This window comes from Eptatretus burgeri, chromosome 4, assembly GCF_056783735.1.
Source record: "Eptatretus burgeri isolate ZD-2024b chromosome 4, Ebu_testis_v1, whole genome shotgun sequence".
NCBI classification, from domain to species: domain Eukaryota; kingdom Metazoa; phylum Chordata; class Myxini; order Myxiniformes; family Myxinidae; genus Eptatretus; species Eptatretus burgeri.
This window is the reverse complement of record NC_140964.1, coordinates 47774423-47779422: the sequence shown is the minus strand read 5'-3', so window position 1 is coordinate 47779422 and position 5000 is coordinate 47774423. Positions and strand designations below refer to the sequence as shown.

Below are 5000 nucleotides of genomic sequence, written 5' to 3'. Positions count from 1 at the left end.
CGTTCTCTCTCTCTCTCTCTCGTTCTCTCTCTCTCTCTCTCTCGTTCTCTCTCTCTCTCTCTCTCTCGTTCTCTCTCTCTCTCTCTCGTTCTCGTTCTCGTTCTCTCTCTCTCTCTCTCTCGTTCTCGTTCTCTCCCTCTCTCTCTTTCTCTCTCTCTCTCTCTCTCGTTCTCTCTCTCTCTCTCTCTCTCGTTCTCTCTCTCTCTCTCTCTCTCGTTCTCTCTCTCTCTCTCTCTCGTTCTCTCTCTCTCTCTCTCTCGTTCTCTCTCTCTCTCTCGTTCTCTCTCTCTCTCTCTCTCGTTCTCTCTCTCTCTCTCTCTCGTTCTCTCTCTCTCTCTCTCTCGTTCTCTCTCTCTCTCTCTCGTTCGTTCTCTCTCTCGTTCTCTCTCTCTCTCTCTCTCGTTCTCTCTCTCTCTCTCTCTCTCTCTCTCTCTCTCTCTCGTTCTCTCTCGTTCTCTCTCTCTCTCTCGTTCTCTCTCTCTCTCGTTCTCTCTCGTTCTCTCGTTCTCTCTCTCTCTCTCTCTCGTTCTCTCTCTCGTTCTCTCTCTCTCGTTCTCTCTCTCTCGTTCTCTCTCTCTCGTTCTCTCTCTCTCGTTCTCTCTCTCTCGTTTTCTCTCTCTCTCTCTCTCGTTCTCTCTCTCTCTCGTTCTCTCTCTCTCTCGTTCTCTCTCTCTCTCTCTCTCTCTCTCTCGTTCTCTCTCTCTCTCTCTCTCGTTCTCTCTCTCTCTCTCTCTCTCGTTCTCTCTCTCTCTCTCTCTCGTTCTCTCTCTCTCTCTCTCTCGTTCTCTCTCTCTCTCTCTCTCGTTCTCTCTCTCTCTCTCGTTCTCTCTCTCTCTCGTTCTCTCTCTCTCTCGTTCTCTCTCTCTCTCTCTCGTTCTCTCTCTCTCTCTCTCTCTCTCTCGCTCTCTCTCTCTCTCTCTCGTTCTCTCTCGTTCTCTCTCTCTCTCTCGTTCTCTCTCTCTCTCGTTCTCTCTCGTTCTCTCTCGTTCTCTCGTTCTCTCTCGTTCTCTCGTTCTCTCTCTCTCTCTCTCTCTCGTTCTCTCTCTCGTTCTCTCTCTCTCGTTCTCTCTCTCTCGTTCTCTCTCTCTCGTTCTCTCTCTCTCGTTCTCTCTCTCTCGTTCTCTCTCGTTCTCTCTCTCTCTCGTTCTCTCTCTCTCTCGTTCTCTCTCTCTCTCGTTCTCTCTCTCTCTCGTTCTCTCTCTCTCTCGTTCTCTCTCTCTCTCTCGTTCTCTCTCTCTCTCTCGTTCTCTCTCTCTCTCGTTCTCTCTCTCTCTCGTTCTCTCTCTCTCTCGTTCTCTCTCTCTCTCGTTCTCTCTCTCTCTCGTTCTCTCTCTCTCTCGTTCTCTCTCTCTCTCTCTCGTTCTCTCTCTCTCTCTCTCTCTCTCTCTCTCGTTCTCTCGTTCTCTCTCTCTCTCTCTCTCTCTCTCTCTCTCTCTCTCTCTCTCTCTCTCTCTCTCTCGTTTTCTCTCTCTCTCTCTCTCTCTCTCGTTTTCTCTCTCTCTCTCTCTCTCTCTCTCTCGTTTTCTCTCTCTCTCTCTCTCTCTCGTTCTCTCTCTCTCTGTCGAGTGTAACCTGTGGCTGCTGGTTGCATCATTGGTTGGGACGTGGCTATGCCGCTGATGCAGTGCCCCCCTTACCAGTACACTGGTGCTCATTTTGCCGACCTCGGAAGGATGACAGGCTGAGTCAACCTCCTGGTGTATTTTAATTCAGCGGCCAACGGGGCTTGAACTCAGCACCCTAGGATCCCAAGCCGCCACCCTAACCACAAAGCCAACACCAGGCTTAGGCAGCTTTGCTGCCAGGGTAGCTATCCTTTCTGGGAAGTACGACTGTCGCTGATGCAGTGCCCCTCTACCAGTACACACTAGTACTCATTTTGCTGACCTCGGAAGGATGACAGGCTGAGCCAACCCCCTGGTGTCGTAATTCAGTGGCCAACGGGGCTTGAACTCAGCACACTAGGATCCCAAGCCACCACCCTTCCCACTAAGCCAACAACAGGCTTGATTTTTAAGTAACGGCACAGGCATATAGTAATAAAACTTTCCCGGACTTGTGACCTTCACAGGTGGTGTTACATGGTGATGTCTCGTTGGAGATCTCTTGATGCATATGTAACGTTAGATGACCCAAAATTCTAAACTGTAAGATATTACATTTGGTTAGAAAGTTGGAAAGAATTTTTTTTTCTTTCCTGCACAAGGCATTTATTAATTTGCTATCATTAAACCCTCACAGGGGGTTGTTTCTGATAGATCCCGAGGGTGTCGTTCGACATGCCGGAATCAATGACCTTCCCGTCGGTCGATCTGTGGAAGAGACTCTTCGTTTACTCAAGGCTTTTCAATTCGTTGCAACCCACGGGGAGGTCTGTCCGGCGAACTGGAAGCCAGATTCTCCAACGGTAACTGTTCTCAACATTTGCCTGAACATTAAAAGTTGACTATCTCGATACATGTTTCATCATCAGCTCTTGAATCCCAGAACCCTTCTACTTCATCTTGTAGAACTTTGACATGTTGAATGAGCATTTGTGAGGGAAGGAAGAACGTGTACAAGACCTTCAGCACGTGGAAGCATTTGATGTCACTGCATGTCTCCACGTTGCGTATACAGCGTGTTTAACCGTTTTTTTCTCACCACGTGTGGCAGATCAAACCAGACCCGGATGGTTCCAAAGAATACTTTCAGAAAGTGAACGAGTGATGGTACAAGTCAACTCTTCCTTGTCACCACTGCCTCTGACACCCATGGTTTGATGAACTGTGAAAGACAGACAAACTTTTTTTATTTTGTATTTTGATTGGAAACCGTTTGAATGTGAGGATCTGTAATCGATTGCGTTCACCTTTAATTTTTGTTCGTCTATATCGTGGAAAGTTACAATGATGAGTTGTTCCCACATCGTGGCTTAAATTGTTTTACCATTTAATCCTTGCTCCACTTCCAGGTATTTAAAAAAGGAATAATGTATCACCTTGAATGACAATACACCAATTTTCATGATTGGTTAAGGATATTTGTATCCCATTGTTTATAACAACATCCTGTGACTGCTTTCTTAATTAGGTGGGTATTGGACTGATTTGAGGTTTATTGCATCAATACATGGTTTTCTTCTGACAAATGCCTTTTCAATCCACTTGATGTCATTGTTGCAGTTTGCTATTGTTGGGAAACTGGTTTTGATGTTTGTTTTGTTCCGTTCAGGTCTGACTTGTCCATATGCAAATTAAAGCAAACAACATTGAAATGCTCGTGTTTTTAATCGTTTTGACATGGTCACAAATAACCGCGTGTGCACCCAGCTTTTCCAGGATGGAAGGGGAAAAACGGAATGTGCTGAAGTAACCCCCATTCATGACGTGTATTATATACCAGCAAAAGTAGAGTGATTCAATCGAGACATGCACTTCAAATATCCTGCTCAATGAATGCCATCTTCTTGGAAGTCAGCAAACATCATCAGCCACAATTGCTGTTTGTATAGAGCATGAACAAATCGCTTCCGCTTCACTGCGAAGCTTGGTATCCGACACTTTGGTTAGAAGCTCATCTTAAAATGAGTGAAATTAAACAAACATAGGTGGGCTCCCTGGTCTCATTAGCAATCAAAAAAGTTCAGTATACCAAACAAAACCACCAGGTTGTGAATGGAAATTAATTCCTCAAAGCCACCCTCTTCCTCTGTCTCTGCTGCTGAAGTACGATTAAATTTTACTCTGATTTTCTTCGTTGTCCAGGCAGAAGGTGTCGCTTTGCAATAATCAACAACTCTGGTTCGGACTTGTTCATGGCAATCAGTAGCAGCATCAGGCAGCCTGCCCCCACTGCCAGATGCAACACGGTACCTTGTACACCAGCACCAGTATACATGTACATCTGTACACAACATCTTGGTTTGAGAAACTTTCATCTCACACATTTGTTTTATAACAAACATTTCAATAATGGAGAAAATATTTAATTCCACAAAATTCAGACTTTTTGTGACGGATGAGTGAACGCTTCACAGAGTAAGAAAATGGACCATTTCTTGTGCTTTTACCCACATTCCTCCACCCCAACTCCTTACTTCTTAACACCACACTGCATACTTCGATTTAATCTGCCAAGATGAAAGGTTTCCACTCTCACCTCACACTCCTGCCAGATTTTCAGTGGAGACCAATACTGTGCAAGTTTGTTTTTACAAAACGGCAAATTTATTCAGCATAAATACTAACCCCCCACCCCTCCCCTCTCCTCCCTTTAGTCACAGCCCTGAAAGTTGTGTTGTACAATAACAGTGAAGGTAAGATTATGGATTAAATGTTCACTTTTGGCTCCAGAAAAATAGAATCTCTGGGTTATATAGACTACCCAAGCAAAAATAGCATTCCTTTCCTGCAGACTACTGTAGTAGGACCTGTTACCAACTAGAGTACTACACTTGTATTGTGGTTGTAACTGCAGCATGTCAAAACAAAACTACACCATTAACACAACCACACGACATGATCAATAGTGTTCGATAATGTACATTTTGAGCACGTGTTGACAAATGCCATCTTAAAAAAAAATCACAATCCAACACACCCTGACTTGCCTCTGATAAGCTGGTGAAGGCCCATGCAGCCACAAAGGAAGTCGCCATACATGGCGATAGCCAGAGGCGCTGTAGTGGTCGGTGTGAGCTGTGAGCGAAGAAACGGTGAATACTGCTCAGGCTAACGGCAATTCGCAGTGCCATGTTCAGACAATTGGCCATGATGAAACCCACACTACCAAGAGCTTGGGTAAGCAGCACCGATAGGATGAGAAAGATGCAGGAGAATGCCACCAAGTACATGTTGTACCTGAAAGAATTTTATTTGTTTTAGTTAATGTCCCTCATTGTGCTTTTTGGAATGAAACAAATATTTAATAAATAAATAAATATATCAAGGGAAGAGCAAAGCACACACACATACATATATACACACATATATTGGATTCACTATATATCCCTTATTGCT

At 44.8% G+C, this 5000-nt stretch overlaps 2 long non-coding RNA genes across 2 annotated transcripts in view; one reads left to right on the top strand and one right to left on the bottom strand.

The window, feature by feature from the left end:
- Positions 1-1407: 1407 nt before the first annotated feature.
- LOC147027980 (uncharacterized) lies at positions 1408-3256 on the top strand. Its single transcript, XR_015057352.1, has 2 exons — positions 1408-2407; positions 2656-3256. It is a non-coding gene; the product is annotated as an uncharacterized LOC147027980 (long non-coding RNA).
- Positions 3251-5000, bottom strand: part of LOC147027979 (uncharacterized) — a 2811-nt gene continuing 1061 nt past the window's right edge. The window contains exons 1-2 of the long non-coding RNA XR_015057353.1: positions 4592-5000; positions 3251-3885 (exon numbers count right to left, since the gene is read on the bottom strand). The exon at positions 4592-5000 is cut by the window's right edge and continues 1061 nt beyond it. This is a non-coding gene — a long non-coding RNA (uncharacterized LOC147027979). The remainder of the gene's footprint in view (positions 3886-4591) is intronic.